This window comes from Anguilla rostrata, chromosome 19, assembly GCF_018555375.3.
Source record: "Anguilla rostrata isolate EN2019 chromosome 19, ASM1855537v3, whole genome shotgun sequence".
Taxonomy (NCBI): Eukaryota; Metazoa; Chordata; class Actinopteri; order Anguilliformes; family Anguillidae; genus Anguilla; species Anguilla rostrata.
This window is the reverse complement of record NC_057951.1, coordinates 3,602,060-3,615,337: the sequence shown is the minus strand read 5'-3', so window position 1 is coordinate 3,615,337 and position 13,278 is coordinate 3,602,060. Positions and strand designations below refer to the sequence as shown.

At 47.3% G+C, this 13,278-nt stretch overlaps 1 protein-coding gene and 1 long non-coding RNA gene across 2 annotated transcripts in view; one reads left to right on the top strand and one right to left on the bottom strand.

Moving 5' to 3' along the window:
* Nucleotides 1-10,175, bottom strand: part of mical3a (microtubule associated monooxygenase, calponin and LIM domain containing 3a) — a 101,612-nt gene extending 91,437 nt beyond the window's left edge. Inside the window, 1 exon segment of the mRNA XM_064319323.1 lies at nt 9,809-10,175. The gene's annotated coding sequence lies outside the window, so the exon portion shown is untranslated.
* Nucleotides 10,176-10,965: 790 nt separating this feature from the next.
* Nucleotides 10,966-13,278, top strand: part of LOC135245933 (uncharacterized) — a 7,839-nt gene continuing 5,526 nt past the window's right edge. The window contains exon 1 of the long non-coding RNA XR_010327460.1: nt 10,966-10,989. This is a non-coding gene — a long non-coding RNA (uncharacterized LOC135245933). The remainder of the gene's footprint in view (nt 10,990-13,278) is intronic.

Below are 13,278 nucleotides of genomic sequence, written 5' to 3'. Positions count from 1 at the left end.
AAATCTCGAGTTGTCAAGGCAACTGCCTGGTAAACTGGACCAAGATTAAACACGCGCATTTTCTGATTTAGCCATTAAGCAAAGCTATTTTACTTACAAATACAAGCGCGCAGTTTACATGCCGATGCGCACCTGGTGCGCTGCACCTCATTTAACGTGTCACCAGGAACACGAAAGCTGGCGTTCGATCTAACTGTTGCAATAAAGTGGAATTATGAGGAAGAGCGGTACGCGGCTTTCAAATTAATTCCTATTGCTCGCGAGGATCCTCGCAAGTGATGACTCAGCTCCGCGGGGACAGTAGCCTCCTGTTTCCGACCGAGCCCCCTCGCTGCACGGCACACAATAGCCTGTGTTCAGTCGCGCCGGTCGAGCCGCGCGCGCTGGCACAACAATGAATCCGCGCTCCCATCCCCCAAAATGCAACTGGAGCGCGTTCTTGAACATCAGAGAGTTGCGCTGATTAAAAGCAGCTTATGACAGAACGCGTAGCCTGCCCTACGGCTAGAGAACAGAAGGTGACGTCATTTTTAAAGTATTCGGATAAACACTCCCCGCGGTTGTGTAGTAACTACGCGAATGTCATACGCCTTTTTTTTTTTTCTTTTCTGGCCTTTGAAACTCCGCTGGACCTACAAGCGAGACGACAAAAAATGCGCTGTGAACGGCTCAAGGAATTATACCCACTTCAAAAGCGAATAAGCTACTGCAAACATCGCTAGGGGACTGGCTGTTCTCTCTGAAACACAACTTTAAGTGTTTTAACCCGCAGAGAATCATGTGAACAAGGGTATGATCATGTAAGAGGGAAGACGAGGATGCCAAGGATTGCTGTACAAGATATATGTGACCGTTATGTGAGCAGTTTGGGTTGCCAGCAGCTGATGCCAGCTCTGCGCATTCATTTGCTCGCGAGGCCTTCGGCCAAATAAGGCTCCGCTTCCAAACAGCTGTTACCGCAGGAGGCCAACACCCGAGGCGGAACGCGGGCCAGAAGCCGAATCCGGTCCAACCGCAGGAGCCAGAACCTTCCCAGAAAACTCCCTCAAACTTCCTCCAGAGTGCGGGCAGCGACGCTGCCATCGCCGATAGCCACCCAAACGCGTCGGGGGGGGGGGGGGCAACACGCGACGGTTCTCGCGATGTTTCTGGGTAACTTTGCGGTGACGCCGCCCGCGAAGTTACCGCCGCGTCCAAAGATCGCGCGTTGCGCGAGGAATGCGTGGAGAGGGACGTGTGCGTTTTGGGAGAGAGACCACATGCACATCCAGTGCTGTGAGAAATCGCTTATGCAAGAGAAAAAAATAAGACCCGTTAGTAACCTCACAGAGCAATAACCCTTGTCACCCTGAACATAGATGTAACTTTAAAAAAAACAATATTGCAGCAAAGTCACCTAGCAGTCTTTGCCCGTTTCTCCCATCTTGTCTCAGTGAAATGTAGACCCCCCCCTCGGAGGCCTTTGGCCAATCACAGAACCGATAACTGTGGTGATGTCACTGAAGCGTTTCAGTAAACTATCTCCATATGGCATAAAGTCACCAGGAAGCCTTGCTCTGAGCTCCATAGACATTTTCCCCCTCTCTCTCACAATGGACATTTATCTTTTATTTTCTTAAGGGTACACATTTCATCTTTAAGCATTCATCGCAAAATTAGGAGTCGTGCTTTTTTGCAGACGAGCTATGTTTAGCCTTTGCAAGTAGTACAGAAACAAGCAGTACGTTCGTAACAACAACAGAAACATTCATAAACATTTAAGGCAGAGAGCACAAATAGGTACGTGGTACGTGGTGACAGCACATTCGGTGGCTGGAGACGGCATCAGCAGTAATGTGAAACGAGCAGGCTATGCTAGCTGCGACACGACCTACCAGGAACACTTGAGTTTTCTGTGATTTTCTCAGAACTCATCAGCCTGTTCTGATTGGACGAGGCAGATAATCCACACTCTCTCTGCCCACTTTGCCATTCCCTGTTTGAGCAGAGGAGAGGAATATGGACTGTAACTTAGCGAGCCAAACCAACAATGGCCTGCGGGCCAAAATACTACAATTCCCAGAAGGAAAGGTGGACCATTGCATAGCACACTATTACAGCACAGCCTCGAATAGCCAATTTATTTATGCAAGTCGAGAGCATAAATTGTGCCCACAAACTTCAATTGATTTTATTCACGAACATCACTTATTTTACCTAGCTTAATAGGGCTTACTATGGCTTGCATTTGACTAACATTTTATAGTTTATCTTCTCTTATCTGTATACTGTAATTCCCATTCACATCATTTTTTAAAGAGGATTAATTTCTTAACATTTCCCCCACTTTCGTGGGGCAGTTGCCACGGCAGGGGGAGTTTGGGCCCCTGGGGGAGTTTGGGCCCCAGGCTGTGGCTTGGGCGTCCTCGATAGAGCTTTCGGTAGCGCACCAAGGTCATTCGAAACAGAGTCAACACTGCGCTGTGGATTGCACACCTTAAGCCCTGGGTTTGCTCGCTGTGACCCGCGCTATCAGGGACCTCAGCCGCACCGGAGCTGGGGGGGGGGCACCGGCCTGGACCAGGGCCAGGAACCAAATCACGAGCCGACCTTGAGATCCACGCAGAGCTAAAGATAGACGGCGGGAAACCAGCAGCTTGCGTCGCCTTCAGACCAGAACTGGGTCAAATACGCATTTGTTTCAGATTCAAATAGTTTTCTACGCTTTACTGATCTTGTCCGGTGTGTTGGAACCAATACTACCAAATACTCTCAAAAAAGTGCAAACCCCGCCTTCTGGTCATATTGGGAGGCTCAGTTTACACCAGGCAAGAACAATAGAGCACAGAAAAGCATTTGAATCCAAAACAAATAAGTATTTGACCCAGGTCTGCTTCAGACAAACAAAAACAAGTTTTTCCTTGGATTTCACCCCGTTTGTGTATTCGGTGAATGTTGTTCAGGCCTTTCAGCTGCCAAATTTATTGCCGCAGATGTTAGGCCCGAGAGCCTTGTGGCTTTAACGTCTCTCCGAGTTCAGAGGTCACTCCCAACGTTCAGTTGTAAATGGACTCGGGATGCGTTTGTGAAGCCTGTGTTTGAGGGTCCAAGAGCAGAGCCTCGGCTGTTTCCTGGGTCCGGAACGTTTCTTGGGAGCGATTCACGTTTGGCCCCAAAATCCAAAAGATCTCCGATTTCATTGTTCTCATCCCAGACAGGTCTAGCGTGGACTCCTTCTCGTCTACCACATTATGTCGTTTCAAACTCAATTTCTACCAATTTCTACCAATGATACATTTGCCCAGTCATATCCGCAATTCCATTTCGCTGCTGAACAGTCATCCATCCATTCAGCTGCCAATTCAATGCATCGTAGAACTAGCCCCCCTGCCCCCCCCCCACTCAAGGAAATGCTGTGGCCAACTATGTGCTGTCCAGCACAGCTGCTGCTCACCAGTTGGCAACAACACATTCTGATACCAAGGGACGAACCCATACCCTAAAACTCAGAGGATATCATCCTATCCACCCTCAACTCCCTGTTTTATAGGGCAAGGGTATGATCATGTTTGTTTAATGTAGCTTAATGCTCATTAGGGTAGTCTTGTTCTCGTTTGTACGGCTTTGTTTAATATTTTATAGGGTAGATGACAGAGAATTTTGTTGTATAGCCTACTCGCTGTGGCCATTGCCACACTGTTGATTGCATTGTTGTTTGTATTTCATGTTTCCAATTCCTGTTTCTATGTGTACGCTTTGGCAATAAGTACAAGTGCGTTTCATGCCAATAAAGCATTTTGAATTTGAATTTGAATGGTTTCCCTGTCTAGTGAATCACTGCACTCTGACCCCTGAACTTTGCCCCTGCTTGCATTGTAAGCCACTCGGGATAAGAGGGTTTGAGTCAATGCTAGTAAAAGGTAAAGAGATGGATGCATGAAGACGGGACGCTTTTTGCGCGACCTTGGAAAAGCACGCGCAGAATTTGGCGGAGGAACGGATTCATCGCGGCCCTGCCCATCGGATCCTCGTCCCAAAAGGCCCCAGCTGCAGGCCGGGGAACCAAACCGAGCGTCAGGAGGACATCTTTTCAAAAAAAATTTTTAACCTAAATATATTTCACGGTGGTGTGTTTAAATAAATATATGTATCCAGTTTGAGTTCTCCCAGACCCAAATTGACAGCTTGGCTCCATTTATTTCCTTCCTTCCTTTCACCCCCCACGCCCCTTCCCATGCATGTTACCTGCCTGACCGCACAACTGGAATTCCCACACCCCCCCCATAAAATGGCCGAACCCTCAGAGTTATTTCCGAGCAGGAAAGGCTCACAGACGCGCGGCGTTTCGCCGTTAGCTCTGACGCCACGCCGCAGAGTCCTGTTCCCAGAGAGCCGTGGGGCCGGAGCGCTTAGTCGAGCTTTTGGGGGGGTGGAGAGCCCGCCCCGCCCCGCGATACCGCTGTCATCGCTGCGGGCGTGGCGCTGAAAGATCCGGCGGCCTCTGGGGTCACAGCTCTAAATGTTGCTAATTCGCTGCACTGCGTTTCACGCAACGGCTGCAGCTGCAGTGACGAGACAGGAACCGCGACTGAGTGACAACAAACTGAGACATGAACTGATGACAAAACTGAGACTAGAGACTGAGTGACCCCACAAGACAGACTACTGAGACTGAGACTGAGTGACACACAAACTGAGACTACTGAGACTGAGTGACACACAAACTGAGACTACTGAGACTGAGTGACACACAAACTGAGACTGAGTGACACACAAACTGAGACTGAGTGACAGACAGACTGAGACTGAGTGACAGACAGACTGAGACTGAGTGACAGACAAACCCATTTAGACTCACAGCGATTGATACAAGTGCCTGGTAATGGGGGCGAGTCAGAGAAACAGAGATCGGGCACCAATAAGCCCGTGTGCGCCTGGGACTGGGCGAGGCTGGCACAGAGCACCGGATCAGACGGTCTTATTTTGTCAGACAGTGAGGGCGGGTCAAGATTTTTCTTTTTTAAAATCTCAGACTTAGACGAATGTTGCTTTCTCCTCTCCCGGACGTAAAAACATTGCCTAGCCGTCTCCACGGGCTCCAAACGAGGTCAGTGGAGGAGAGGGGAGATTCCAGACCGACCGCATCATCCCTGAACCCAAGGGCCGTGTCCCTTTCTAGAAGGATCCGCGCTGCGGACGTCGCCGCCAGCAACGCCGTTGCTGCAAGACGCTCGCAACCGACGAGGCCAGAGCCGGGTTACGGTGGAAACATTGCGACAGAGAGGGCAGCGTGCATCTTTTAACGTTCTCCTTCCAGTGCTTACTCGGACCTGACAAACCAGCTTCCGGCCACATCGCGGGCCTGCATCAACAAAACCAGAAACCCCGATTCCCCCACATTCCCTCGGAACGCTACGCTACGCTACGCGCGCTCGCTCGCTCGCCCGCCCACCCCCACCCCCACCCACCCCCAGCATAACCCCCCGCAATTCCGAAACGATGCACCTCCCGTCTATCAACGCAGGGTTTAAATGGCGGCGCTCGTAGAGGAGCGGGTTTCCTCCGCGCGAATCCAAAACACTTGAATTTTACCTTATTTATTATGCGACTGTGGTTCAGCCGCCCGCAGAGGAGTTCTGCGGCTAGTGGAAACGCACTTCGTATTTCGGACAGATATAGGCTAGCGCTCGCCACTGGCGTGCGTGGGGCTACCGTCATGCTACATTTGAATGTCGTAGCCTAGCTGCAGCCCTTAGCGTTTAGCATCACGCGGTTTCGAAGGGGGACGTCGAGCACGTTTCCACGTGCAGTTTGCAGCGGGGCAGCGGAGTGCGAGCGCGCAGGGACGGGCTGCGCGGGTGCCGAGGCGCAGGGGCGCAGCGCCGCAGCCCTGCAGCGCCGCAGCTCGATGACGGACGCGTGCCGAGAGCCGGCGTCCAGCCAGGCAAACCGCGACGGACAGCTGACCATCAGAGAACCCTCCGTAATGTGGATTAACCAGGGACGGGAGGGGGGAGTCAGGTAGTCGCTCCAAAGACAGATCCTCAAAGTAATCCCTGGCCTCTGGGTTGCCAGGTTGGATAGAGTGTGTGATAATTCCCAGAAATGTAAGTAATTACAGATTTTAAAAAAATAAATAAAAAAAAAAGACCTCAGGGGCTAGAGTGCCAAACAAATATTTGTAGTTATGGCAATATTTTACCATTTACAAAGACTTAACAATTCAAACATAATTCATCATTCACATTTGCACATGCTACCAAAACTGTTCATTGATCTTTTCCCATTTGATTTCAGAATGAATCATGTTGAATATTGTAATGCATTCTTCAAATTCAGTAATCAGCTATTTATATTCATCTTTTTATGTTGTTCATCACAGCTTAAGCTAGGTGCTTAGTGACATTCATAACCGTGCAGATTGTTTATGGGGATCAAATTAAAACAGTGCAATAAGAACATAGTGCCAGTTTGATTACCCCATGGATAGATCGTTTTGAATGCCAGGATGTGAACACTGCATTTATTTAAATTAAACATAAGTGCCAAATAATCCTTTTTTACTTGGTAGGGTGTGAATGTATTACACGGCAAAATATTCAGTGTTAAATGAACTCTTACTGAGTACACATGGTCCCTGTTGGACTCAAGTTCTTTGCTCGGGTTGAATTAACACAGAACGTTTTAGTGTGGGACATACAGTAGCCTATGCTGTGATATTTGGTGGAAAGCTGCTATTCTTCTGATTTTTGGCTACGCAGTAAACCAAAGGATGTGCTTCCTAAAAATGACACTGTGTTAGCACAGAAGCATTTAGCGGATTCCTGTTATTTTGCCCCCGAACAAAAGGACAGCAATTACGGAGTATCTCAGCTTGCAGGGAAACAAAGCGCCTGCAATTCTAAAGCGGATAGAGACGGATGGAACCAGATCACGACAGAGCAGAAATAGCCGCGGTTTGCGACGAACCCTGAACTGAGCTGAACTCCCGCAAGCTCGCAGAGGGGACGCGGAAAGAGGGCTACGTACGGCGATCGCGCGTTCTCGAGAGCAGGTCACGTGGAGTCGACGGCGCCCTCGGAAATGCATTTTAAAGAAATCAATAAGAAAATGCCGAAGAAGCACTTTGTAGGACTGATAGCAAGCAGAGACTGTTATGCATGTTAAAATGGTCGCGCTTAAGAAGTATTGTGTTTACCAGTGCTAATGCCTGTCTAATGAGATCTCGCAAGAGAGCACCTTCTCTTCATGGATATCCATTGCTCAGTAATAACATTTGGATCTCTCCCAGGAGACAGACACAAACTGTCGACAAGCCATTCTGGGTTGTGCTTTAAAAAAACTGCAGCGATATTAAAGTTCAAGTTTCCAATGTATTTGAAGTACATATTGGTAGCAAGCATTTGCAGGTGTAAGGCACGAGTTAGCATACCACGCTAGCATACAGGATATATAACCTGAGACCCCATCACTTACTGATTTTCACTAATATACAATACCAATTGTGTGCTACCACATTCAATCCTCCCCAAACACTGAACTGTAGGGCAAGAATTTCATATGAAGTCTCTGTGCACACATTACATCACAGGCACTGTGAGTTTGTATCTGTGCACCTATTACATCACAGACACAGTTCAGCTCTGTGCACACACCTGCCACAACAAACACCACATGTACTTCTATAGCATTTATTTTAGCATGAAATGTGATGTCATTTGGTAACTGTATTTCTTAGATATTACTTTCACTCCACACTCCACAGCTGCTGTTAAAATATGGCTCCCAGAGTACAGAGATATCCCAGCACGCAGCACTCTAGATTGTCAATACCATCAGGCATCTGATAGACGGCTCTCCCCCTGAGAGGCCCACCACCTGCGCCGGCCTGGGTGATGGATCCAGATCCCCTATCCATGTGATGGAGGCATGGCGGCCGCAATAGGCTAATAGGGGATTATGAGCGTCTGATGAGTTTGCATGGCCGTCCACAGCCTTACAAGGGCAAGGTACCGATGACCAGCCAGGCCTGCTGAGCGGAGGCAGCAGGAGGAAGAGAGTGTGGGGCTGGGTGGGGAGAGATATTCCCCCACCCAACACCCTTCAACCCCACCGGACCAGGGCAAAAGGCTTAAGCGTTGCCAAAACAACAAGCGCCCCCCATTCCCAATGCATTAACATAGCGTCCCATTCAAAGAATGCAGCAGAGGACTTCTCGCTGTCAACAACTACACCGAGCCAAGATAGCAAGCACTCGCTGCTCCATTTACACCCCTCTACACATTAACTTTGACAGCAAACAACACACACAATGTCTACACCTAGAGGGAACAGGGGAGAGGCAGAAGGAGAGAGGGGGGAAAGATAGAGGGGGAGCCCTTTGCCTGACAGAAGCAGGGTACATTTTGCAGCTTAGACATCTAACCCTTTAACGAGTTGGGTTCGTTTTTGGAATGTTTCTTTCAAAATTCTAAGTCAGTGTTCTGGAACTCCATTGCTATCTATTACCTGTAGTGACTGTGACATCAGCATTAGAATGTTAAGTCAAGAACATTCTAATCACATATGTGATCTCACACCTTAAAAGGTTAGTTTGGTTTTACATAAGAGCACAAGTGACGACGAGAACAGGATAGACCATTCAGCCCTTTTTTTTGTATTACATGAAACAGCGCGGATATTTACCAATGTAACCAAATCGGTTTGAATCCTTGTGTGGCCATTGTAAATACTGCTCAAACGCGTCATGGGCTAGGCTGCAAGGTGCATGGTGACAGAAACGCGAGTCTCTGCATAAAATCCGCCATTCATAACATCACCTTTCCTTCCAGGAATCGCCAAGAAATACAAGGGTAGTAAAACAATTAGGGCTCCACAAAACGACCCTAAAGCAGACTACAAATTGGATCCCACAGTACCGCACCGGCAATACGCCTTTTTAGGACCGTAAAACCTGCAGAGGGGGAATCGAGCTGCAAAGATAAAAAGGAATCCCGGGTGCGCGCGTCGTGCACACACCTGCACCACATCAACCCCGCTGTACGTTCGACACCACAGCCTTACGTGAACGCTCGTGAAAGTCGTGAGCAAACCATGAAATAATGACAGCCGAAAACACGGAGTCTCCCGGCTGCCTGATAGCTACGTTCGCATGCAAGCACGCGGGTAGAGCCACTACAGATTCTTCGTTAACGTTTCCTTTACAGCTTCATTGATTCACGGGTAGCATCAGGACTGTTATATAATGTTCGGCTTGCCGTTTGTTTATCTGACAGTATTCTGGCTCCCTGTCAGCGCAGTTCCAGCAGAGCAGAGGGACAGTTATATGCTAATGAGCCGAGCTCTGTGGGTAATGCTGGTATTAGCGCCGGATAAAGGAGGTTCCAATGCGCCGCCGCTGGCTCGTCGCCATGTGGACGCTGCGTCACCGTGCCGACCAGCAGCAACAACTGCCGTCACTGTTACCCACAGAAACACTGCAGCTCCTCAGCTACAGAGTACAGGCATGCATGCACACACACGCACGCGTACACGCACACTCGCAAGACAAAAACCAGGACACACGCACACACAAAATCAGAAAAGAACATGCGCACTATACAAAAACCACCTCTCTCTCACACGCACACACACCAGCTGTTCAAAAACCAGGACACACACACAAGCTATGCAAAAACGATGACACACACACACACCAGTTCTACAAAACCATGACACACAGCACCGCCAGCTTCTAGTAGGTAGCATTATAAAGATGCCCATCACAACCAACACACACACTCACACACACACACCCTGCGGATCACAGGTGAAGCGGAACAGCACTTACCAGCACTACGAGCTCCGCGCCTTAATCTCTTCCTCAGTGAGAAGCGAGCTCCTCTCGTCCTCCGCTCTCCTCCTCCTCCGCTCCCCCGCGTTCGTGGACAGCCGCCAGGTACTTCCTCCTGCCCCGAGCTCCTATCTCGCGTACGGCGGTCAGCGGCAGTCTGCGGCGGTGTGGTCTAGCAGCACTCCACTGTCTTCACCCGCTCTCTCTCTCTCTCATCTCCGCTCTCTCTCTCTCTCCCTCCCTCTTTCTCTCGCTCTACGGTTTGTCCAAGGTCAGTAGAAAGGATGTTCCCAGCGCTTGAAGGCTCCTCCCACACTGCATGCCTGCACTGGATTCAGCGGAACACTCCTTCCTCCCTCCCTCTCCCCCTGTACTCCCCTCCCTTCCCCACCACCGAGAGCCAGATTAACCCTCCCGCTCCCGGCCCGAGCCATAGGGTCAGACAGGATTAATAATGGGGGGGGGGAGGGGTCAGGGCATGGACCACCCAACATCGGACACCGCAGCTAGGCTAAATCTCCCCCCTCTCCACGAGCAGTTGGGCTTCCAAGTCCATCGCCGGGGGGGGATTATGAACTTCACTTTGTTCTTGCCTTTTCACTCGTACCACAACACGACTGCCCCCTTAAAAACAGTTCCCGTCTACAGAGGAACATGGGTATAATTGCAGGTAATTACAAGCAGAGGATAATTACAGGTAAAGGAAGCTAAAAAAGAAAACAACTTTAACATGTCATTTGGAAACAGTAAACAGACAAATCATTAGATGTTACAGAGAAGAGGGATTGTCATTTGAATTGTACACATTTTAGATCAATGGAGGGACTCGGGTGGACTAGTCATTCAGGTGTTTGAGGCTGCCTACGCAAAAAGAAACCTGAGACTGAATAAGTAAATACTAAATCGCACTCAAGCATAATCCACACACAAGTTAAAGAGAGCTTAGAAATGTGTACGGTGAAGGGCCTGGAGTTAAAGAGCTTAGAAGTGGGTGGGAGATGGGGGGGGGGGGGGGGGTTGTCACAGACGATTCCTAAATGAGGCGTTTAGTGCAGCGCCCCTACCTCCAGTCAACTTGGGTCACCCTGGAAATGACACCTGTTGCTGCTCCGTCCGAACCACTTTTCTCCACCCAAAATCCCACCTGAGGACTGTGGAGACCAGGAAGGGGTTGGGGGGTAAGTAATTTACAAAATAACAGCCAGGTATGAGAATGCACAATTTGAACCAATTCCCGATTATGCCAAGCATTGTGTTGCATTATAACCATAATTTTTTAAATAACTATCTACATACCTTCGTATTTTTTGCGCCACAAACTCTTGACACAGTTCTCATTTCTCAGACGTCCTAGCCACAGGGAAGGCACGTGAGCGCTGGGAAAGATCCTATTTCTGCATTCTTGACAAAGCGACAGGCGCAAAATGCGACAAGATATGACGTAACAACCTGGAGCACGAGATGCTAATGCGTGACACAAAACGCTATTTTTACAGTTCAGATTGTTCCGTTACACATCGCCGCACATCAGCATATTCAAAGTTTCAACGGTAAGAACATTTCACGGCAAAAAAAACAAAACAACTATTGAAGTGTGAAGGAGTAGCCTTCACTGCAGCGACAAGACGCGTTTTGTTTTTTTCCCAGATATATTTTCATTTTAAAACTGTCTATGATAAGCTTGAATTGCCATTTTCACAAACTGACTGTTGGTTTAAGTGTGCATCGTGTCAAACAGGTAACTGATTGATTGGAATGTTTCCAGGTGTGTCTAATTGTGAGCCTATTTCAGCTGTGTGGAGTAACGGGGGAGGTGATCTTTTTGCAACTAAGTTTGGGCAGTAGGCAAGGCTCGTAAAGCTTTTGCCAATTTTATTCTTGAAGTGTCCAAATAATTTAGATGTAAATGTCCTACAGTCTCTATATATTTTTGAGCTCCGGCAATAAAATAAAAAATATATAAAAAACCTTTGGTTATGCAAAGAATTGGCCGGGTTTGTGACATCAAGTATTCTAAAGAACCAACTAAAGAACTATTCTTCAGTATGATTTCTGAACATGCAAAGGGTTAAATCAAAATGATTAACATATAATGGTAATGCCACTTTATATTCACAGTATGATTTTTTACAAATTATTCATAGAGGATCTCCTACACTTATATTTAACAGACAACATCTCAACACATTTAACATACACAATTTAAAACTACTGATCTGACTTAAACCTCAAACTAAACAGCACTACCCCCTGCAGGTCAAAACAATGTCCATTCCTAAATATTATACGGTGTGTAAATCTGTCCGCCATTGCACAGATGAAAATCTCTGATAAAAGATGGTCATAGTATCATGAAACAAATAAATGGCAAATAAAGACTGCAAATGTAAATTAAACTGGGATCGAAAGCAATCAGTTTCACGCTTTCGGTCGTGGAAATTCGACTTGAACGTGCGCATGTTTTCAGGGATAATAAAGTATAGCTCTCAATCCTTGTGTGCATCAAAAAGTGAAGTGAACGGGGACGCATTATGCACTCACCGAACAATGCAATGCGCAGTCGCTTAATTTCACTACGCAACGACCACTAATAACCTGCCGAGGTATCTATCTCACCGCTCAGAAACAGTTTGAATAAAACAAATTCCACTCAAGCAACGGTTACTATCATGATGTTAAATGTTTAAACTCAGTCAGTATACAAAACCACATCATTCAGTAAAACAATGAAATTAAACGTTAAAACATATATTAACCATTTTTTCCACCAAAACATCTGATGATAATCAAAAGTGATTGAACAATATGAATTTTTAATTATTTTCCCCCCCCACTTTTCTACTATAAAGATGGAGAACTGACTCTACAAAAGTGGAGAGGTTTCCTGTAAAATTATAAATACGTGGTATTCCTTTGTGAAGGAAAACATTATGGCTGTTTCCTCGGTAGATTCGGTCGGGTCTAGTGAATTCCATATATGTTGAATTAAAACACACTCGGCACTGAAAGCAAGGATTAGTTCAAACCGCTTTAATACAGAGTTTTAGCGCTTTAGTACAGAGTCTGTAGGAACGCAAAGACAGTATGTGCGGACCGACAGGGGATGCCCGGCATATAGGGAATCTTATCTTTTACACTCATTAACACAAAGATACTTTTCCCCCAGTAACTTTGATATTTTAGTTTGTTAGCATGCCTAAGATAAGACACCGGGCCCAATTGGTCTGCAGCATGAGAGAGAGAAAGTGGGAGAGAGGGGGCCCATCTCCTGTTTATGGAACCGTCCTGAACCTTTACAGAATTGCATAGAGTACTTCAAAGCACACGTCATTATCTCATTATCTGCTTGAGATTTATGCATTTTAATAAAGAGAATGTTCTCGTCTCACGCGAAGGTAAAAATATGGGAGTTAGTCATTACACATGGAAACTGTTAAAAGAATACAGTTTTAATCACTTATATGTTA